Below are 23624 nucleotides of genomic sequence, written 5' to 3'. Positions count from 1 at the left end.
TACTGGGGAATGCTGGCAGCTGTACCAATAGAAAAGGGCTAGCTAGGAGCCAGGTATGTTCAACATGGAGGCTCCATCATCCCCCTTTTCCTCTGTTACCATGTGTACAACACAGGGATGGGCAACATGGTGCAGGCCAGGCAGAGGACCTGCCTGCACAATAAAAGATTAGGGTGGAGGCAGCCAGAAATTTGTGTCCTATGCAAATGGAACACCTAGTCTTAACCAGTTTTTCATGCCCTATGCAAATGGCACATATGGTCCAACAATCTTTCACACCCTATGTAAATCAGACACCACCTCCTCACCAGGCATCTATAAAATCTCCTGCATTTCACTGTGGATCCAGCAACCCATTTCTCTAGGATCCCTCTCTCCAGCAGAGAGCTATTCTCTTTCTTTCACCTATTAAACTTTCACTCTTAACCTCACTCTTTGTGAGTCCCCATCCTTGATTTCCTTCGCCGAGACAGCAAACCTTGAGTATCACCCCAGACAACGTGGTCACTTCACTGTGACCCATATCCTGGGGTGTGTGAAGGAGTCTGTCCTCCCTTGGTGGGGCTATGGCACCTGGTGCAGGGCTGCTCCGGATTTAAGGCCCCTGGAGCTCTGTGTGGGCTTGAGCAGTGCCAGAGAATCATTCCTAGGTTTTATTACCTCCTTCACAGGAGAAAGGAGGGAGAAGAGGAGGATGATCTATCTTCCTGCTTCTGCTGTTTTCTCAAAGGCCAAATACTATATTTTGGGATAGTTGTATCCTGAAGCCCATCAAGATCAACCTTTAATACATTTTTTCCTTCCTTCTTTTCTTCCTTCCCTCCCCCTTCTCTTTTCTTTCTTTCTTTTCTTTATTTCTTTCTTTCTATCATGTGTTCTTTCATTCTTTCTTTTTTTACCTTTTTTTTTTTTTTTTTTTTGACAGGGTCTTGCCCTGTCATCCAGGCTGGAATGCAGTAGTGTGATATTGGCTCACTGCAACATCCACCTCCTAGGCTCAAGCAATCCTTCCACCTGATCCTCCCACTTCAGCCTCCCAAAGTGCTGGGATTACAGGCATGAGCCACTGTGCTGGCCTAATACAAGTTTGTTTTTTTTTTTAAATATAAGAAAAAGTCACAGCGAGAGAGATCAGAGACAGAAAAGCAAAACACACACACACAAAAGATGAGGCAATGTGAATATGGAGGCAGAGACTGGAATGATGCAGTTCATAAACCATGGAATGCAAGGATTGCAGGCAATTCCCAAAGACTGGGAGAAAGACACAAAGCGACTTCTCCCTCCAAGCCTTGAGAGGGAGTATGGCCCTGCTGTTACATTGATTTCAGATTTCTGGCCTCCAGAACTGTGGGAGAACAAATTTCTGTTGTTCTGAATGACCCAGTTTGTTGTAATTTGTTATGGAAGCTTTAGGGAAACTAATATGGTTTACTTTACCCAAAAACAAACCATTTAAAACCTGGGTAATAATAAAGATACACAAATACTCGACAACTCCGCCCTTTGGTTTGCAACCCAACATGGCTTTATTTTTTTGTCTGATGCTAGAATGATGCACACTTTATTAAAATAATTTAAACAATACAGAAAATGTAAAGAAGAAAGTAAAAATTACTCCTATGGTAGATAAATTATTGTTCTGAAATAGTTTTTCCTCCCCTTCCCTCCACATCTCTCCCCATCCCCATGTACAAGTGTACATCCTCACACCTTGATTTTGGGGCATGACCCAGTCTCATGTGAGGTTGGAATTCTTATGCAACCCCTGTCAATTGTGCTAACTCTGACAGGTGTAGGGGTGAGGATGAGCAGTTTCATGATGACTCATCAGCCAATTTAAATACTTTTGAATTCATGGTTTATTGTGAGACTTTCACACACCAACAATCATGCAAATTTTTTTTTTTTTAATTTCGATTTTAAGTTCTGGGGTATGTGTGCAGGGTGCACAGGTTTGTTACATAGGTAAATGTGTGCCATAATGGTTTGCTGCCCCCATCAACCCATCACCTAGGTATTAAGCCCAGCATGCACTAGCTATTTTCCCTAATGCTCTCCTCTCCTCTCACCCCACCCCTGACAGGCTCCAGTGTATGTTGTTCTCCTCCCTGTATCCAGGTGTTCTCATTGTTCAGCTCCCTTATAAGTGAGAACGTGCGGTGTTTGGTTTTCTGTTCCTGCATTAGTTTGCTGAGGATGATGGCTTCCAGCTCCATTCATGTCCCTGTAAAGGATGTGATCTCGTTCCTTTTTATGGCTGTGTGGTATTCCATGGTGTATATGTACCACATTTTCTTTATCCAGTCTATCATTGATGGACATTTGTGTTGTTCCATGTCTTTGCTATTGTGAATAGTGCTGCAATGAACACATGTGTGCATTTCTCTTTGTAATAGAATGATTCATTTTCCTTTGGGTTTATACCTAGTAATGGGATTGCTGGGTCAAATGGTATTTCTGGTTCTAAATCTTTGAGGAATTCTGGTTCTAAATCTTTGTGGAACACCATCTTCTACAATGGTTGAATTAATTTACATTCTCACCAACCATGTAAAATTATTGCTATTTGTCTGCAACCTTGACAGCATCATGCAAATATTTTCAACACACACATGCAGTAGTTGAGGAGACCAGGCTGACTGACAAACCAGGCAGTCAGGTTTTCCCTAGAAAGGCTAAAATGAGAGGGGGCAGTTAGGGGAGGATGTTGCTCTCTCCCAGCAGAGCTTCTGGCTGCTGCCTCCAAGAAAGAAGGGATCTGGCCAGGCACAGTGGCTCATGCCTGTAATCCCAACACTTTGGGAGGCCAAGGTGGGTGGATCACCTGAGGTCAGGAGTTCGCGACCAGCCTGGCCAACATGGTGAACCCCTTTCCCTACTAAAAATACTATGTGTATGTGTGTGTGTGTGTGTGTGTGTATGTGTGTGTATATATATGTGTATGTGTGTATATATATATCCTGAGCAGGTGTGGTGGCAGGTGCCTGTAATCCCATCTACTGGGGAGGCTGAGGCAGGAGGATCACTTGAACCCAGGAGACAGAGGTTGCAGTGAGGTGAGATGGTGCCATTGGACTCTAGCCTGGGCGACAACAGTGAAACTCCATCTCAAAAACAAAACAAAAAAAAAAGAAAAGAAAAAAGAAAGAAAGGAGAAAGAAAAGAAAGAAAGAAAGAAAGAAAGAAAGAAAGAAAGAAAGAAAGAAAGAAAGAAAGAAAGAAAGAGAAAGAAAGAAAGAGAAAGAAAGAAAGAAAGAAAGAAAGAAAGAAAGAAAGAAAGAAAGAAAGAAAGAAAGAAAGAAAGAAAGAAAGAAAGAAAGGGAGAAAGGGAGAAAGAGAGAGAGATCTCCAGATTCGATGCACTCCCTATCAAAATTCCAATGTCATTTTTACAGAAATAGAAAAAAATCCTTGAATTCAAACAGAACCGTGAAAGACCCTGACTAGCCCAAACAATCTTGAGCAAAAGAACAAAACTGGAGGTATTACACCACCTGATTTCAAAACCTATTATAAAGCAACTGTAATTCAAACATCATGTCCTGAAGGGGAGGCTTCAAAACAGCTGACTGGAGGCACCCGCCCTGCACTCCTCCTCTTCCACAAAGAACAACCTCAACAGCCAGCAGATCACCACATCTAAGAGGGACTAGGATTGAGCAGAGAAGTGACAGCTAACACCTGAGGCATGGAATGAGAGGGAGGGAATTGGCTGGTGGGGGCAAGGAGGGAAGGTGAGAGACTCCTAGAAGCCCATATTGCCACCATGGACTCCCACATTCCTGCTGTGGGAGAGCCCCTTGACACTCTCAGGCCCTGAGACCAGTGTAAAGAACTGCCTGGAGTCCACGCAATGATATTTTTCCAGATAGGGAGCTCATGCTGTTCCCACATGCACTGAGACCCAAGCAGCTGCAGTACGGTGCTGTTGTGAGAGCCCAGCCCCAACTATACCACATCCTGCCATGGGCTTCAACAACCCTGGGGCGGGTTGGGCATGGTGGCTCACACCTGCAATCCCAGGACTTTGGGAGGCTGAGGCGGGCAGATCACCTGAGGTCAGGAGTTCGAAACCAACCTGGCCAACATGGTGAAACCCCATCTCTACTAAAAATACAAAAATGTGCTGGGTACAGTGATGGGCACCTGTAATCCCAGCTACTTGGGAGGCTGATGCAGGAGAATTACTTGAACCTGGGAGGTGGAGATTGCAGTGAGCCGAGATTGCGCCATTGCACTCCAGCCTGAGCAACAAGAGCAAAACTCTGTCTCAAAAACAAACAAACAAAAAACAGCCCTGGGGCGTCAACAGCCCCATCATCTCCAAATCCCTAGAGCCCCACTGACATCCCTCCGTTTGCCTAGAGGACTGTAGCAGGATACAGCAACATGGCTGGGTCCCCAGCACTCTAGCCCATGTAGTGGGCTTACACCCTGAGGGATGGGTGGTGCAGCATACTGGGAAGCTGCCTCAGGGACAAAGGGAGTCAAAGCACATGCTCCCCAGAGCCTGAGAGCTGCCTGTCTGGGGCCACTGCCATGAACCTTGTACCCCCAACAGCAAGGCTGCTGCACAATTGCTCATGTCCTGAGGACAAGCTCTTCCTACCCACCATGCCACTGCCAATGCCACCGACACCACCTGAGCATGCTGCTTGGGCTGTGAGTTGGTACATAGTGTAGGATATAATAAATCCCTCATCAAAGATTTTAGCCTGTAAATTGTTAAGTACAATGAGTTCTGAGATCCTCTCCAAAGGACCAACGTGTCAGTATGTTCAGCTCCCCTGTTCTTTGTTCTTCATTTTAAAGTTTAACTTTCTCATTCTCTTTGTCTCCTTGCCCCTCATTTCAATAAACTACCCTCTCCTAGCCTCTATCACCTATTCCATCCTGAGTCACCCCTCATCACCTGCTCTGACCTGAGTCATCCTGAGTCACCTGTTCTGTAACTGTCCTTCCCACCAAACTACTCACCCCACCACTCCAACTCATACTCCTGCTCTCTTTAAAATCACCAATCAGAATTAGCTTAGACTGTGCAATCCAACCCTAGCCAGTCAGGGAATGATGCAGCAGTAGGGGTTACCTGCATCAGGAATAAGAACCCCTTCCCCTCCCTTGTTCAGATGTGCTCTTGCCATTGCTCCATCCATGAATCACACCCTTCTGTAGCAGTAAAAATTGCCTTGCTGAGAAAATTAAATTTGTGTTTGAGTGTTATTTCTTTTGCGGCACTGAAAATTTATTTCTAACAATAGCCTACTACACACCTAGGCTATATGGTAGAGCCTATTGCTCCTAGGCTACAAACTCGTACAACATGTTACTGTACTGAATACTGTGGGTAACTATAACACGATGGTAAATATCTGTGTATGTAAACATATCTAAACATGGAAAAGGTACTGTAAAAATATAGCATGAAAGAACAAGTGGCTGGCTCAAGCCTGTAATCCCAGCACTTTGGGAGGCCGAGACGGGTGGATCACGAGGTCAGGAGATCGAGACCATCCTGGCTAACACGGTGAAACCTCATCTCTACTAAAAAATACAAAAAACTAGCCGGGCGAGGTGGCGGGCGCCTGTAGTCCCAGCTACTCAGGAGGCTGAGGCAGGAGAATAGCGTAAACCCGGGAGGTGGAGCTTGCAGTGAGCTGAGATCCGGCCACTGCACCCCAGCCTGGGCGACAGAGCAAGACTCCGTCTCAAAAAAAAAAAAAAAAAGAACAAGTGGCACCCATGTAGGGCACTCACCATAAATGGAGGTTACAGGACTGGGAGTTACTCTGGGCGAGTCAGTGAGGGATGAATGAATGTGATGGCCTAGGACACTATTGTACACTATTGTAGACTAAATTTATCTTTTTTAATTATTTTAAATAAATTTATTTTTTAAAATATTTTAACAATAAATTAAATTTAGACTGGACACAGTGGCTCATGCCTGTAATCCCAGCACTTTGGCCGAGGTGGGTAGATCACTTAAGCCCAGGAGTCTGAGACCAGCCTGGGCAAAATGGCAAAACTCTGTCTGTAAAAGATACAAAAATTAACTGCGTGTGGTGGCACATGCCTGTGGTCCCAGCTACTCAGGAGGCTGAGGTGGGAGGATTGCTTGAGCCCAGGAGGTCGAGGCTTCGGTGAGTCATGATCTCACCACTGCACTCCAGCCTCAGTGACAGAGCAAGACCCTGTCTCAAAATTAAATAAATGAGTAAATATATTAACTTTAGTTGACTGTAACTGTTTTATTTTATAAGCTTTAAAAATTGTTTAAATTGTTGACTCTTTGGTAATAACACTTAGCTGAAAACACAAACACACTGTACAGCTATACCAAAATATTTTCTGTCTTTATATGCTAATATATATCCTTTATATCCTACAGTTTTTTTTTTCTATTTCTAGGATTATTTGTTTATTTTACTATTTAAGCTTCTTGTTGAAAACTAAGACATAGGCCAGGCATGGTGTGTTCATGTCTGTAATCCCAGCACTTTGGGAAGCTAAGGCAGGAGGATCACTTGAGACCAGGATTTCGAGACCAGCGTAGGCAGCCCCATTTCTACAAAAAAAATGAAGATTAAAAAATTAGCCATATGCAGCCGGGTGCAGTGGCTCACACCTGTAATCCCAGCACTCTGGGAGGCCAAGGTGGGTGGATCACGAGGTCAGGAGATAGAGACCATCCTGGCTCACACGGTGAAACCCCGTCTCTACTAAAAAATACAAAAAATTAGCTGGGCATGCTGGCAGGCACCTGTAGTCTAAGCTACTCAGTAGGCTGAGGCAGGAGAATGGTGTGAACCCAGGTGGTGGAGCTTGCAGTGAGCCAAAACCGCACCACTGCACTCCAGCCTGGGCAACAGAGTGAGACTCCGTCTCAAAAAAAAAAAAAAAAAAAAAAAAAATTAGCCATACACGGTGATATATGCCTGTAGTCCCAGCTACTCGGGAGACTGAGGTGGGAGGATCATTTGAGTCCAGGAGGTCAAGGCTGCAATGAACCAAGGTTGCACCGAACCAAGGTTGCACCACTGTACTTCAGCCTGGGGGACAGAGTGTGGCTGTGTCTCTAAAAATAAAAATAAGAAAACAAAGAAGCAAAAAAAAAAAAAAAAAATTAAAACATCTCTATCTGGGATTAAGCCACCTCACAAGGCACTTTCCAGGGTCTGCCTTTAGGCTGAAAGCATTAAAAAAAAAAAAAACACCCAAAATAGGAAATCTCTTTCATCCAACCCCCTTCAGTATCTACTGGTTTTGTTCACTCTCCAGTAATTTCAGAGAATTGGGTTCTTAAAAATGTTTTATTCAGAGTTAATAGCTGTTATTCACAGGATGCTTGATCTAATAGAAGCTACTCAACAATTACCAGAAAAAACTCTCCAGAACACTTGGACACTGACACTTCACCCTGTTATTTAAAAAGTTGTTCATCTCTGTCATCTACCCAACTTCTTTCCTGCCTCTCTACTCTACGCCCTGACATTCTACTGGTAGGGAAGCACTTTCTGGCCATGGATGTGAGCTGTCCAAACACTCAGAAAGAAAGAATCTTGACTTTCTTCTTTTCTTTGACCTTCTTCACTCTATTTCAGCCAACACTTCCACAGGCCCACCTTCACCCTTGTCATCACTCTGAAATATGAAACACAGACATTTTACTCTCCACCCACAACAGCTAGCTCCCCAACCCCTGCACTGTCTCACTGCCAATGGCCTGAGGGGTATGCCAGCTGACCAGATCTTTGGTTAATCTTCCAAAGAACACAAAAACTATAGAAGTTGAAGTCTCCCTCCTAATAAAAGACTTGTTTTCCCCCTAACATTTTGGAATGTTTTGTTACAGGCTTACAGGGAAGTTTTTCAAGAACCACAGGAGATTAGGGGTAATTTTCTGATGTTTCATAAAGAAAACAGGTGGAACTTGGCAGTCCAGAGTGGTAGTTCACAGCATGGACTTGACAGTCACACAAGGCCATACACCAGCTCTACCCTCATTTGCTGTAGAATCCAAAGCAAAGGACTTCCAATTTTGGAAGCCTTATCCAACTCATTTGCAAAACGAAGATGATAAAACCAACGTCACAGGCTTGCAGTGCAGAGTGTAATTAAGATCATACTCATAAAAAGCTTCACACGGTGTTTTGTTGTTGTTGCTTTGTTTTGTTTTGAAGAGAAATGGGTCTAGGCTAGGGCTATTTTTTAATCCAAACAGACAGGTGTTTGTGAACCAGATGTTCATGTGTACACAACAGGGCCCACGTGCCTGCATACAGACACCAGAATGTATGCACAAAAACATCCACACACGTATATGTAGTCACCCAGTTGTGCACGCATCCACACAAATGTGAACATGCAGCCATGTATCAGGTTGGACAAAGAAATGTACATCATAGATACCCCCCAAGGGATAAAACCCAAAGCATGCACTCAGACTACATGCACAGACAGACAGAGACTGGCAAACATTCAGGAAGAGTGGCATGGACATACATGCACCTCATCAGGCACTCACACAAACGTGCATGTGCAGACATAAGTTGGAATGGATGCCCACTTATCCAGCACAAACACACATCCCACAAAGCCTGGTGCATGCATAAATTCATCTATCAACAGGGACATGCTGAAACATATATGCATACAGAAACCTCAAGCATGCACCCAGAGTGACACACACACAGACAGGCATATAAATAAGGATAAACATGGCAGAGGCATCTAGGAGAAACCACTGGACAAAATGACGCAAAGTTGCAGGAGCACACAGGGTGTTTGAGGGGAAGGTTGACTTGCAGGGAAGGAGAAAGAGAAAGACAGAAAGACAAGACCAGAGAAAAAGGGAGAGAGACAGGTGGGCGAAGTCCTGGCCAGGGCTCCAGGCCCATCCAGAGTAATCTGAGGGCCTAACACTGGCCTTTCTTCCTGCGAATATTACTTAACTCAGTGCCATGCTCTAGGAGGCAGCCTAAGGTCAATTTCCTATTCACAGCTTCATGGGGTAAGGCTTGCCTATGCTAAGGAAGGGATGGGGAGAGAGGTTCCCAAAAGACTCTGTCTCCCTTCCCCCTTCTCAAAGGAAAAGCTTTGGGAACATTAGACCAGAGAATTGCAAAAGCCAGGAGGGGGCTTGGAGAACATCTCATCCATTCTGTTCATCCTTAATAAGAACAGCCAATATTCATTGCACACTTACATGTGACTCGCCTGCATTGACCCATATACTTCTCACCTAAACAGCTGAAGAGCTAGGAGCTGTTTTTGGCTCCATAAGGTTCAGAGAGATGAAGTCAGTTCTTCAAGGTCACACAACAAAGAAGCGATAAGGTTTGGATTCCAATCCATGCCTTAACCTTGTTCTTAACCACTGTACCATCCATCCAGAAAGGGAAACACAGGCCCAACAATGGAAAGGGATTTTCCTGGGTTCGCCACTAACTCACTCTGAAAGCCTGTACCCAAGTCACCACCAGTGGGACAAGTCCCTCCCACGTAATTTCAGATACCATTCTCTTACTCCACGCTCCAGAGTAATCAACAGGGCCAAAATTGCCAGACCTCTATGTCCCCAAATACTAGAGTTCTCCCAACCTGACTCCCCACGCCCTCCCTGGCCAGGTCATGGCAGCCTGTCTGAACACTCAGTGCCCTTCCTAGTGCCAACCTCATTGAGAAACAAACTCCCCACATTTCTACCTCTCTCCTTTTTAAGCAATGAGGGAGAAGAGGAAGGACCCAGGCTTGTGGCCAGCCTGAGTGCAGGTTGGTGACCAGGATTAAAGGGATTGATGTCTGTCCCGCTGGTGCTAATCCTCCTTCCCACCTCTTCCCCCACAAAATCAATCAACGGCTTCCCTCTCTCTGCTTTGTTCTCTGCTCTTTGATCCCTCCACATAGGTCTCAGAGCTCAACAGCTAATTTGAGCCAGTTAGAGCCAGTCCTGGGAGTGTCAACCTCACCTACCTCCACTTGTCCAAAGTTGGTGACCCAGAGGAGAGGTGCAACCCTGGAAGGACCAACCATCAGAGCCTGTCCTGCGGCCATCTGGGGCCCCTCTCAGGATCTGGCTGAGGCTTATCTCAGACCCACATAGGACCAATCTCAGCACCTGCCTAATGCTCATGTCAGAGCCCACTGGAACCAACCTCAGACCCTATATGGTACCACTCTTATGCCCTCCTGAAGCAGGACACTCTCATGCCCTCCTGAAGCAGGACATTCTTATGCCCTCAGTGACACCTGAGACAACACACAGAGCCCTCTTGGCACCAAACATGACTTTAATATTCTCCTGGTGTCAAGCTCAGTGCCAACTTGTTTCCCATCCTTGCGTACACCTGGGGGCAGTCCCAAAGCCAACACGATGCCTCCCCTCCCTGGCCATATCTGATGCAGATATCAGAACCCGCCAGTGTCATCCTTGTGTCCACTGCTGATACCAATCTCAGCACTCACCTCCTGCTAAGCCTGGCCCGCACTTGACTCCCAGGGTGATCTAGGCCAGTCACTGAAGGGGAACGAGGAGAGAGTTCATATCCCCACTCCCTCACTTACCCCCTGTGTGACCTCACTCAACTGGATTTATGGAGTCTAGATCTGCTCATCTTCAAAATGAGGATGATGATGAACCAACTTCATTGTTACAGATTCGACCAGATCATACACACCTAGACTTGCTCTTCCCATATGCAACCATGCTCACCAAAGGGTAACTGTCCTGTTTACTAAGGAAGAATTTCCCTGAGGGAAGGACAAGAGGGCTACTCATCCTTCTCCACTCCTACCCACCCCAGGCTCTGCCTCTGTGCCTAACACTGGAGTTTACCCCAATCTCTTCTGCGATTGCTCCCTCTGCCTGCTAATAGTAGTAGCCCCTGACAAAGCAGGAATCACCCTTAAAGGAGACTTAACTCACCTTCAAATATGATCCTCTCTTTCTAAATAGTTCCTTTCCACTGGCGGGAAAACGAAATCCAGAAAGGGGAACTAAGGATGCAGAGGAGGAGAGACGGGAGTTCAGGGCCACTCACGCATGTCCCCTGCCCACTGTCTGTTTTCTGTCCTCCATAGACCCTTATATAAAATGAGAAACATAAATAACAATAATATTAATAGCGATGATACAATCAATCTAGTGGGTTTCCCTAAGGATCTTGTTGGAAACCAGTGGAGGTCTTTGTAAATTCCAACCCTTGGGACATGAGATGTTTCCACCATTTGGGGGTTGTTATTACTATTTCTCCAGACCTGGCCAATCCCTCTGCCAACTGATAACAGGAGGTACTCTCCTCCAGGTGTGGGGAAAGTTCCCTTGAAATATGGCTCTAGTCTTCCAACCCTTTCCCAACCAGAGATGGGCAGTGGAGGTTCTATGGCACCCATCCTGGACTCACTCTGAGGTTCCAATGAGGATTCTGGGCATTAAGAGACAGCTCTGGGCCACAGCAAAATCAAGTCAGTCCCTGGGCCCAGTGCTGGGCTGCTGGGTTTTCTGGGAGGAGCTGCTGGGCTTGCTACACACTCCTCCTCCCAGAAACTCCACACCCACACCCTGGGTCTTCCTAGCCCCAAGACTCTCAAGTCCATATGCCTGGAATCCCCCCTCCTGAGACTCTTAATCCTGCATCCTCCTCACCAGAAGACCCCAAATGCACAGCCACACTTCCATCTCACCCTAATAAAACTCAGACCTTTGGATTCTTCTCCTTGGGACCCCCAAATCCACAACTTTGGGGTGCATTCTCACTCCCAGATCCCAAATCCAAAATCCAGGTGCTCCCCTGTGCAAATATTCCAAACTCCTCAGTTCTACAGTTTATCTGATGCCTCCTCCTAAATCCACAGCCCTGCGGCACCCTTCCCAAAGTACCACAGATTTAGTCTGGAGGTCCCCTCCTGGTTCAGCTGCCCTGGGGTCCCCCTCCTCCTCCCTTGCTGGCTGTATCCCAAGCTAGGTGGAGTTCATGGAGGGAGTGTAGTTACAATCACCAAATGAGGTGATTATATAACCAGTCAAAGTCCACCCCTCTTTTTCAGGCAGCATAAAGGCAAACCACCCCAGCCGTCACCATCGATCATCCCACTGCCACCATGCTGGCCTCAGGGCTGCTCCTGGTGGCCTTGCTGGCCTGCCTGACTGTGATGGTCTTGATGTCTGTCTGGCAGCAGAGGAACAGCAAGGGAAAGCTACCTCCGGGACCCACCCCATTGCCCTTCATTGGAAACTACCTGCAGCTGAACACAGAGCAGATGTACAACTCCCTCATGAAGGCGTCCCAAGGCAGGGAGATGGGTGGCACGGGGTGGGGGCTGCCCAGCTGGCTGGAGCTTTGTGGCAGGGGATTGACCACTGTGGACCAGAGACTCAGGAAAGGGAGTTTTGGAGGTTAAGCGTCAGGGTCCTAGCCAGGAAAGACAGGGTCTTGGGATGTCCAGCTCCCTGACTGTGAGAACCTGACTGGGCGAAGCATCCCAGTACATGAAATCTCGGTGCTGGGTCCATTCGGAGTAGCAGCTGCTCCCTCTAACCTCTCCCACCCGCCTCCATCAGATCAGTGAGCGCTATGGCCCGGTGTTCACCATTCACCTGGGGCCCCGGCGGGTGGTGGTGCTGTGCGGATATGATGCCGTCAGGGAGGCTCTGGTGGACCAGGCTGAGGAGTTCAGCGGGCGAGGCGAGCAGGCCACCTTCAACTTGTTCTTCAAAGGCTATTATGGTGAGGGGATCCCGGAGGAGGAAGTTGGCCAGGCCGACTCGATGGCCTCTGCGTCCCCAGCCTTCTTCCTGACTTTCCTGCCCACTGAAGGCTGCAGCAGAGCTCCCAGTCTGGTCTTCTCTCCCCAGCTCCCTTCATTGTGTCCTCTCCCTCTTGCCTGTCTCCAGCATCCCTGTCCCTGTCCAGATTTCTCCCTGCCTCTCTCACTGGAGTCTCCTCCTTCCCCTCTGTCTCCATCTCTGAGGACAATCCTGGGCTTCCGTTTTCCAGCCCTGGTCCTCTGTCTTCATTTGTCTTTTTGTCCTTCTCAGATTCTGTGCTTCTCCGTGTTTCTCCTCTGTCCACTGACCTCTCCTTCTTCCTCTGTCTTAGGATTTCACAGTATTCCTACTTCCACATCTCCAGCCTCCATCTCCTGGTAACGGTCTCTCCTCCTTCCAGACCCTCTCTGTTTCTGTCGCAGTAATTTTCCCTCTTCTCCAGCTCAGCTTAAGAATCTTTCACCATTTTTACACTTGAACCCGGAAGGTGGAGGTTGCGGTGAGCCGCCAAGATCGCGACAGTGCACTCCAGCCTGGGCGACAGAGCGAGAATCTGTCTCAAAAACAAATAAACAAATATACAAACAAAAGAGACTCACCATTTTTTATTTTCTCCTCCCAGATCTCCCCATATCTCACTTCCCCTCCTTCCATCCTCTTCTCCCATCTCTGTCTCTCTTTCTCTCCCTCCTTCCCTCTTTATATTCTGTGGAGTGTCCCGTCTCCCTCTGTTTCGCTGTGCATCTGTCTGGCCTGTCTCTTTTCCGATCCTCTTCTTCCCATTCGGTCTCTGTCCCTTTCTGTTTCTCTGACTGAGTTTGCAGCTCTCCTGCGCGAGGCTTCTGCGCCTGCCCCCGCCGCCTGACTCCACCCCTGCGTTCCCTCCCCAGGAGTGATCTTCAGTACCCTGGAGCGCGCCAAGCTGCTCAGGCACTTCTCCATCGCCACCCTGCGGAACTTCGGGGTGGGCAAGCACGGCGTCAGGAGGTATCCAGGAGAAGGCGGGCTTCCTCATCCAGGCCCTCCTGGGCACGCGCGGTGAGCACGCGCGGTGAGCACGCGCGGTGAGCACGCGCGGTGAGCACGCGCGGTGAGCACGCGCGGTGAGCACGCGCGGTGAGCACGCGCGGTGAGCACGCGCGGTGAGCACGCGCGGTGAGCAGCTGAGGCTGGAGAAGAAAAACGCCCAGGGCAAGGAACCCGCGCGCGCAATTATGTCCGGGAACGGGGACTAGGTGGGGAAAGGCGCCCGCGCTCCCAGCCCTGGAGTCTGGCGCTGGGAATTTGGCTTATCAGGGCAGTGCCTCCTGGAATTCTCAGACTGGCATCAGACCTCTGAGTTGACTCTCTCCCCAAACCCCTTCTCCCCCAACACACCGCCACACCCGCAAGCTCCAGGATCAATCCCACCTTCTTCCTGAGCCGAACCGTCTCCAATGTCATCAGCTCCATTGCCTTTGGTGACCGCTTTGACTATGAGGACAAAAGTTCCTGTCACTGCTGCGCATGATGCGGGAAAGCTTCCAGTTCACGGCAACCTCCACGGGGCAGGTAACCGGCTGCAACCCGGCCCCTGACGCCCCTACCACAACCTGCCAACTGCTCCCCTACATGGGGACAGGTGCCCCAAACGCCCACCTGCCTCCAGGCAGTGTCCCCTCAAATCAGCCCCCAATACTGGACAACTGGACAGTTGCACCAGAAACCAGGATGGGTGTCCAATACCCAGTCTCCAAGGACACCTGGATAGCTCAACAGATGCTCCCCAAAACAAAGCCTGCGGGCAGGATGCAAGCCCTCAGCTCAGCTCTCTCACCTGGGCACGTGTTCCCATCCCCAACTTACCCTAATTTGTAACAGGTGCTCCCTACCCTGTTCTTCTGACTATTTTAACACCTGGACAAGTGACTGCCTCTACCCCTTCCTGCATACCTGAACACCTGGTGCTGCAAAATCCGGCCCATCATAATCATTTCACATCTACACAAATGTCCCAAATTAGCCCACTGGAATATCTGGCCAAGCACCCTCTACTTCACCCACTTAAATACCTGAAAACATCGACAGCTGTCCTAACCAACACCCTAAACACATAAATATCTAGACAGATTATTCCCCAGACACCCAAATAAGTGTTCCCCAACCTTTCCAATCACACACCTTACAGAGGTGCCCGCAATGCATCCCACTTGGATAGGTAAACACCTGAACAGGTATCCCCTCTACTTCTTCACCAGCCCCGCTTTAATACCTGAACACCTGAACAAAAGCCCCCAATCCAGACCCAATAAGTATCTTGGTAGTTGTCTCCAAGGAAGCCCACCTGAATGCCTAAATACCTAGACAGGTGACACTCCCCTCATACCAGCCCCACCCGAGTAGCTAAACACTTGAACAGGTGTCTTCCAACACATCCTGCCTTGAATATCTAAACACCTAGATGTGTGCTCCAATCCAGCCTCACTGAAACCTGGATGTATGCCTCAATCCATCTTACCTAAATTCCTGGACAGTAGCCTTCTCCCTTAACCCTCATGAAAACTTAGATATATGCTCCCATCCAGCCCCACTGAAATACCTGAACACCTGGGCAGGTAGGTGCCTTCAACCCAGTGCCTTTCTTTCTCTGACACAGGTTCCATTCCCATCAATTCCTGCCCCCCTGACAGCTGTCCTTCCCTTCCCATCCTCTCTCCACAACCCCAGCTCTACGAGATGTTCTCTTCGGTAATGACACACCTGCCAGGACCACAGCAACAGACCTTTAAAGAGCTGCAGGGGCTGGACGACTTCATAGCCAAGAAGGTGGAGCACAACCAGCGCACACTGGATCCCAATTCCCCACGGGACTTCATCGACTCCTTTCTCATCCGCTTGCAGGAGGTACACCCCAGCAGCCAATGGGAGTAGCTGCAAAGCCAGGCAGAGGGAAATCAGGCTGGCAGTGGGGAGGGCAGACAACACAGGCCCATTCAAATTAGCCCCTGTCATAATAATCCTCACAATCCCAACTATATCAACCACTGCTGTTGATATAGTGACCCCTATCTACCGACCCCTCACCCAGAGGCAGGACTTTTGTATGTGAATTCAAATAGCAAGCACTTCTACAGAACTACCATGTGCCAGGCACTGTGTTAAGTGCTTTAAGATAGTCCCTGCTTTAGCACTCATGACAGCTCTTGAGGAGGTTCAATCATGGCCTCAATTTTACAATTGAGAAAACTGAGGCCCAGAGAGTATAAGTGGCTTCCCTGAGGTCACACAGAGAGGAAGCTGAGGTCCCCCAAGCTCAAACCCTGGTCTATCTAAGTCTAAGGCTGGTGCTTTTTTTTTTTTTTTTTTTTTTTGAGACAGAGTTTCGCTTTTGTCACCCAGGCTGGAGTGAAATGGTGCAATCTTGGCGCACTGCAACCTCCACCTCCTGGGTTCAAGTGATTCTCCTGCTTCAGCCTCCAAAGTAACTGGGATTACAGGCGCCCACCACCATACCCAGCTAATTTTTGTATTTTTGGTAGAGATGGAGTTTCACCATGTTGGCCAGGCTGGTCTTGAACTCCTGACCTCAGGTGATCCAAGGGCTGGTGCTTTTAGCCACCATGCTCGCTAACTTATCATGCCCTGGTTAGCAGACACACCTCTGTGGACAGGTGACCTGGCTGTACATTGCAGGATCCCCACCTCCATGTGGATGTCAGTCTCCCATGTGGGAAGGCTTTAGGGAGTCTAAGCTCAGGGAGAAAGGATCAAGGGAGGGGGTTCCTCCACAGTAAGCATCAAGATTTTTAGGGAAGAAATAGGATGCTGTTGCTTAAAGCTCTGTCTGTCAGAGAAACTATGCCTCTTTTTTACTCTCTCTGACTCATTCGACCTTACAATATCTGTGCTTTTTCTCATTGTATCTCTCTATCCCTCTTTTTCTAAATATTTCTACCATTTAAAAAAAGGGACCACTGAGCCTGGCCTGGTGGTGCATGCCTATAGTCCCAACTACCTGGGACTGAGGCGGAAGGACTGCTTGAGCCAATGAGTTTCACTCCAGCTTGAGCCACATCCCAAGACCCAGTCTCTAACTTAGAAAAAAAAGAAAAGGTATAACGAATCTGACAGTTAAAGGACAGCTAGTCAGGTAAGCTAGGTGAGAAGGAAGAGCATTTTGGGTAGAACCAGCAGCCAGGGCAAGGGCTGGAACCTGGAGTGAGCCTGGTAGATCTAGGGTCCCTCTTTCCACCTTTGGTCTGAATCGAAGAGAGGTAGATCTAAAGGAAAAGCCCTAGCAGGGCCTTGAGGGCAAGAGGAGTGAGGATGGTCTAAAGCCCCCTCTCCCTGCAGGAGGAGAAGAACCCCAACACGGAGTTCTACATGCAGAACCTGGTGCTGACCACGCTGAACCTCTTCATTGCGGGCACCGAGACCGTCAGCACCACCCTGCGCTACGGCTTCCTGCTGCTCATGAAGCACCCAGAGGTGGAGGGTAAGGCTGGACGGGGAGGGAAGAGGAGAGCCAGACCCTCAAAACTCCACTGACCCTGGTGCAATGTCCCCACCTGTCCCAGATCCCAGGACCCTGAGACGTGCCTTGCTCTCCAGAGACAGGGCAATATTCAGCTGACAGGAATCAGCTGAGTCTCACTAGCTATTAAAATACTGAAAATGTCTGTAGTGATTGGTCAGTCACTCCCGTCCCAAGCCCACTGAGTGCCCACTGCCTGCTCCTCTGGATCATCCCTTGAGTTCCTCCCTGTGCCTCCCCTGTGATTCTGGCACAACCTGGTTAACAGGACCCTGCTCCAACAATGCGAATGACTAATGTCTGTTCTGAATGGTCTACCTCCGTGTCATTGGTGGAGCCATGTAATCTACCCCATTTTACCTATTTGGACTATAATCCCTTCTCTGAGACCCCTAAATACCTAAACACATTCCCCCTCCTCCCCCAGCCAAGGTCCATGAGGAGACTGACAGAGTGATCGGCAAGAACCGGCAGCCCAAGTTTGAGGACCAGGCCAGGATGCCCTACACGGAGGCAGTGATCCACGAGATCCAAAGATCTGGAGACGTGATCCCCATGGCTGTGGCCCACAGGGTCAACAAGGACACCAAGTTTCAGGATGTCTTCCTCCTGAAGGTGCTGCATGTCCCCCCACCAGCCTAGAAGGACTTCCGACACACTCCCTGAGACCCCAGCATCCCATCTCCATGAGAAGCTTTCTAGCCCCTGTCCCACTCCTTAAATCAAAGATTTTTCTAGTCACCACATCCCTTCCATCTTCCGTCTCAGAGACACCTGAATCCTGTTATCTCCAACAGAATTTTTTGCCGCAGAGGAAGCAGCTCCATGTCCACAAACTCCCTGTCTCAAGGGACGTGAGTTTCCTTTTCCTTTCCCCTTGCCCTTTTGCCTTAAGGACACAAATTTCATTTTCCCTGAACACCCTGCCTAAGAGGACATGGACCCCATGTCTCCCAAACTTCCTGTCTCAGGGACATGAACCTTCTATCCCCCAAAGCTCCTCCCTCAGAGGCCCCCAACTCCCATGCCTGCCACTTACCCTCACCTGGAGCACCCTAGTTCTCCCTCCAGCCCCTGTGGACCTTCACCAATCCCCCAACCCGCCTCATCTCACACACCTTCCTCCTCCCTCCCAGGGCACAGAAATGTTCCCTATGCTGGGCTCCGTGCTGAGAGACCCCCAGGTTCTTCTCCAACCCCCAGGACTTCAATTCCCAGTAATTCCTGGATGGGAAGAGACAGTTTAAGAAGAGTGATGCTTTTGTGCCCTTTTCCATTGGTAAGAGACCACTGGTTGCTGCAAGGCCACTGCTCACACCAGCAGGGGCCTCCCTCACCCAGCTGTCCTTTCTGTGGTGTAGCTGGTATTTCCCTGGCTTCCACGTTCCTGTTAGAATCTACCCTTTAGTCATCAGCTGATACTCCCTTAACGACTCAGTACCTGCACCCAGGCAAAAGGGAAGGAAACATCTTACCCCTTTCAGAGTGGGGAAAACCAAGGCCCAGAGTGAATCAGATTCATTTGTCTAGGGTCACACAGCAGATTCTTCAGATTCCTAAAAAGGAGATGATAGCACAGCAGTCATATTTGCGAGTGTATCTGGAGGAAGGGGCATCTAAACCTTCCATTATGACACCTGGCATGGATCACCCCATCTTTCGTACATCCTTTGTACACTCAGGAAACTGAGGCTCAGGGAGGATCAGAGCCTCCTCTGAACATCTCTCAGGCCATAATATTCCACCCCTCCTCCCTAGGAGAGCTGTAGCTGGAGGTCGGTAGTGGGGTGAGGCTACACCGAGAGTGGGCTTCACCTCCACCCCTCCCGCCTCTCCTCCTCAGGAAGGACACAAATTTCAAGGACACCAAGTTTCTCCTCCTTTATTCCCCTCCTTTGAGAACCTCACTCATTAGTGGGAGTTATCGCTTTCATCCTCACTACCCATGATTTCTTGCAAGACAGATTAAGAGTGATTCATATAGTACACTTGTGCTGTAGCATTTTGTTGGACTAAGGTAGTGATGAAGCTTTTTATCATTTGAAGAAGTATAGGTAGCAAACAAGGGAGCAGGAAGCAGGTTCCTATTACTACTATAACTCCTATTATGAGAGTTTAAATCCTCCTAGTGCTGGGAACCATTTTCCAAACATGGCCCCCGGATCCAATCCATGCCACACTTACACGGGCACATGTGCCAGTTTTGTCATATCTCTAACTATGTCTTCAACTACTTGTTCTTGGTCATCTATGTGTAGACAACAATTAGTAAGGTTAAGTTTCTCACAGGCACCTCCTTCAGCTGCTAGCAAGTACTCAAGAGCCAATCTATTTTGATAGATAGTACTTCTCGTCTGTGTTTCTTGCCAGGCCAAAATAGTCAAGGCTCTGTCGGTTTTATTAGTGATTATTTCTAAGACAGCTGGTAACCATATGATTCGGTTGAACATGTAAGTACCCAGCCTGTTGTACATTTTACATTATAGAGGGAATATAATTGTAACGTTTGTAACACAAAGAAATGGTGAGTGCTTGAGGTGATGGTTACCAGATTTACCCTGATGTGATTATTATATGTGATTATACACTGTATGTCTATCTACATTGTATGTCTGTGATTATACATTGTCTGTATCGAAATATCTCACACACCCTATACTATATACACCTACTATGTGGCCACAAAGATTTTTAAAAATAAAAATTGCATAGACTCCTCAAACCCCAATCTCCAGTACTTTTCTTGTCTTGCTCCACCCCAGGACCACAGCTCAAAACCTCAAGTCTATCAGAATTTCTCCCTCCTGTCGGCCTCCTCTTCATTTGACCTTATAAAATTCTAGAAGCTTCTGTAGTTAATATATAAGCGAGAAAGGAACTCCTAATCTTTTCTGTGGAGTCCCATCCAAAGTTTCACCCCAACTGACTTGCTGCCCGTGAGCGGTTTCCCTTCTACCCACCTCCACCCTTTCCATCCCTTCCACACTCCCGCATCTGAAAACCTGGACAAACTTGAGAAAGCCCTGTGGTTTATTTGCAAAGTGCTCCCCCAGGAAGGACAGAGGCCAGGGCCCAGGAGAGAGGCAGCCCTGGGAGGTGGGAATGGCCCCAGACCCAGAGTAACAAGAGGTCACTGGGAACAATGAGGAGTGAGAAGGCTGAGGGCGCCGTGGTCCTCATTCCACCCACCTTCCATTCTGCTGTCGCTCTTAAAAGACATGTTGTTCTGTTTGTTGTTTGATTTCTGTGGTTGGTAAGGGAAGATGTGCCATGCATTTGCACTGGCAGAGTCCCTGCCAACTCTTCAGAGGCTACAAGGAGCCCAAAGCTGGCAGGTGCTACAGAGACCAACAGGTTAGCATCTCAGGGCTGAGTCTCAGAGCCAGCTTCCCATTGGCCACAGGCTGGCTGGTGTATCCTCGTGATAAAGATATTAAACTTGCAGCACCTCCCTCAGGGAAGGGTGGTGGTCCTGCTGGTGGAATGTGTGGAGGCTGGATTGATTGATTGATTGATTGATTTTTGAGATGGAGTCTTGTGTTGTCGCCCAGGCTGGAGTGCAGTGGTGGGATCTTGGCTCACTGCACACTCTGCCTCCTATGTTCAAGTGACTCTCCTGTCTCAGTCTCCTGAGCAGCTGGGACTACAGGTGCGTGCCACCACACCAGGCTAATTTTTGTATTTTTTTAGTTGAGACAGGGTTTCCGTATGTTAGTCAGGCTGGTCTCAAACCCCCTGACTTGAGGTGCTCCACTAGCCTTGGCCTCCCAAAGTGCTGTGATTATAGGCATGAGCCACCATGTCCAGCCTGGAGGCTGGATTTAGACTGGTTCCACTTCAAGAATACTGCTAAGCTTTACCAAAAGGTTGCATTGCAGCACAGGGGATCGAGAGTAACTGGCAGGCAGAATTGGGGGCATCTTGGGCTCTTTGGGGATGAGAATTTATTCTGGGTCTCAGAAGAAAGTGGGATATGGAGGAGACAGTCTGATGGAGGAGGCCTAGCTCCATTTTGGGAGGGCTGTGGGGGTAGGGGATGCTGATTAGCCACTCATTCATCCATTCATTCCTCAGCAAATATTTTGAACACCTGTCATAGGCCACACGCTGTGTTGAGAGTACGGTGATGAGCAAGACAATGGTTTAGCCCTTCACAGAGTTGGCATTGAGGTGAGAGAGGCGTTCTCACCAATGTTCCTTCCAGAAAAATCCCTAGGGACCTGACAACAAAAGAATCCCACACGAAATGGCACAGATCACCTCTTGACCTGGGGAGGTCAGGCTTTAGAGATGTTTAATTCTCAGCGGATTTGAAGGAACATATCAGAGAATCCAAAGCACCAGTGCAGAATCCCACAGCTCAGGGAACCTGGGCCAAGGAGGCTTTTGACAGAGGGAAGCAATAGGAAGAGGCAGCTGGGAACGAGGATGGGGGAGGACTACAGCAGTGTGTGACTGTAGTCTACAACAGGCATGACCCTCAAAAATAGCGTTCAACGTGAAAGCAACCAGACACAAAAGATCACATATTACGCCTGTAATATCAGCACTTTGGAATGCTAAGATGGGTGGATCACCTAAGGCCCGGAGCTCACAACCAGCCTGGCCAACATGTCCCCACTAAAAGTATAAGAAAATCAGCCAGGCGTGGTAGCACATGCCTGTGATCCCAGCTACTTGGGAGCTGAGGCAGGAGAATCTCTTGAACCTGGAAAGCAGAGGTTGCAGTGAACCAAAATCACACCACAGCACTCCAGCCTGGGAGACAGATCAAGGTTTTGTTTCAAAAAAAAAAAAAAAAAATCTAGTATTGTATGATTCTGTTTATAGGAAATATTGAGAATCGGTAAGTCCATAGGGACAAAAACCAGATTGTCAGGGGCTGAGATGAAAAGGAGAATGGGGTATGGGGAGTGACAGCTTGACAGGTATGGGTTTTGTTGGAGGGAGATAATGAAACATTTGGAACTAAGCAAATCACCTAACATCAGGAGTTCAAGACCACCTAAAAATACAAAATTTAGCCCGGCATGGTGGAGGGCACCTGTGATCCCAGCTACTCCAGAGGCTGAGGCAGGAGAATCTGTTGAACCCAGGATGTGAAGGTTGCAGTGAGCTGAGATGGCGCCACTGAACTCCAGCCTGGGTGACAGAGTGAAACTCCCTACCAGAAAAAAGAAAATGTTTGGAACTAGATGGTGGTGGCTGTACAGCTTTGTGAATGAACCACATGCCACTATGCACACTTTAAAATGGCTAATTTTATGTTATGTGAATTTCATCTTAATTTTTAAAATCTTATATGTACATGGCCGAGCACGGTGACTCACACCTGTAATCCCAGCACTTTGGGAGGCTGAGGCAGGTGAATCACTTGAGTTCAGGAGTTCGAGACCAGCCTTGCCAACATGGTGAAACCCCGTCTCTACCAAAAATACAAAAATTACTGAGCGTGGTAGCACACGCCTGTAATCCCAGCTACTAGGGAGGCTGAGGCAGGAGAATTGCTTGAACCCCGGGGGTGGAAGTTGCAGTAAGCCGAGATTGTGCTACTGCACTCCAGCATGGGTGACAGAGTGAGACTCTGTCTTAAAAAATATATATATATTATATATATAATATATATATTTATATTATATAAATTATATAATATATATAATATATAATATATATATATAGTATAGTATAATTTTCAATAATCTCGCTCCTCCACTCACTTGCAATGTGATCTCAGACAACTGGTGCCATGGAGGGGAAGGAAGCTGGCTTGCTGCAGGTCTCTCAGAGGCAGGAAGTTGCGGGGAGTCAGAGCCACTGTCTACAGAGGTGGGGACACTGAATGACCCTGGAATCCTTTGACCCCCTTCCCTCAGCCCCTTCAGCGGGGCAGGAAGCGGATCTGGTACGTTGGGGGTATTTTGCCCACACCACACTCCTGGGGTGTCAGATCGATGTCCTCAGGAGCCACGGGGCTGGCCACGGAGAAGTTCTGGAGGATGGTGGTGAAGAAGAGGAACAATTCGTTGCGGGCGATGCCTTCATCAAGGCAAATCCGCCTCCCTGTGGACACAGAAGGTCACCAGTGTGGGCACAGGGCAGGTGAATACTCTTCACTCTCATATGTCCCTAAGCCCAGATACGTATGTCCACTGCAACAGATTTGCATAAGACTGGCCTTTTACCTACAATTCAGGGTGGACTTTGAGGAAGCTGCTCTGAAACCAGGTGCAAATCTTTGAGTGGATGTGCCACGTTCATCTCTCTCTCTCTCTCTATTTATTTATTTTTTTTTTGAGATGGAGTCTCTCTCTCTCACTCAGGCTGGAAGACAGTGGCGCC

At 48.2% G+C, this 23624-nt stretch overlaps 1 protein-coding gene and 1 pseudogene across 2 annotated transcripts in view; one reads left to right on the top strand and one right to left on the bottom strand.

Annotated features, from left to right (window-relative positions):
* Positions 1-11001, bottom strand: part of CYP2A23 (cytochrome P450, family 2, subfamily A, polypeptide 23) — a 46233-nt gene extending 35232 nt beyond the window's left edge. The window contains exon 1 of the mRNA XM_077975859.1: positions 10931-11001. The gene's annotated coding sequence lies outside the window, so the exon portion shown is untranslated. The remainder of the gene's footprint in view (positions 1-10930) is intronic.
* An 85-nt stretch (positions 11002-11086) lies between these two features.
* Positions 11087-20007, top strand: CYP2A27P (cytochrome P450 family 2 subfamily A member 27, pseudogene; annotated as a pseudogene). Its single transcript, XR_013410686.1, has 8 exons — positions 11087-12285; positions 12566-12731; positions 13666-13823; positions 14171-14323; positions 15479-15655; positions 17105-17246; positions 17713-17900; positions 18422-20007. The product of XR_013410686.1 is annotated as a cytochrome P450 family 2 subfamily A member 27, pseudogene (transcript).
* The last annotated feature ends 3617 nt before the right edge of the window (positions 20008-23624 follow it).

Source organism: Macaca mulatta, chromosome 19 (genome assembly GCF_049350105.2).
Source record: "Macaca mulatta isolate MMU2019108-1 chromosome 19, T2T-MMU8v2.0, whole genome shotgun sequence".
Lineage (NCBI taxonomy): Eukaryota > Metazoa > Chordata > Mammalia > Primates > Cercopithecidae > Macaca > Macaca mulatta.
The sequence above is the reverse complement of the archived record's forward strand: the minus strand, read 5'-3'. Positions and strand labels throughout refer to the sequence as shown.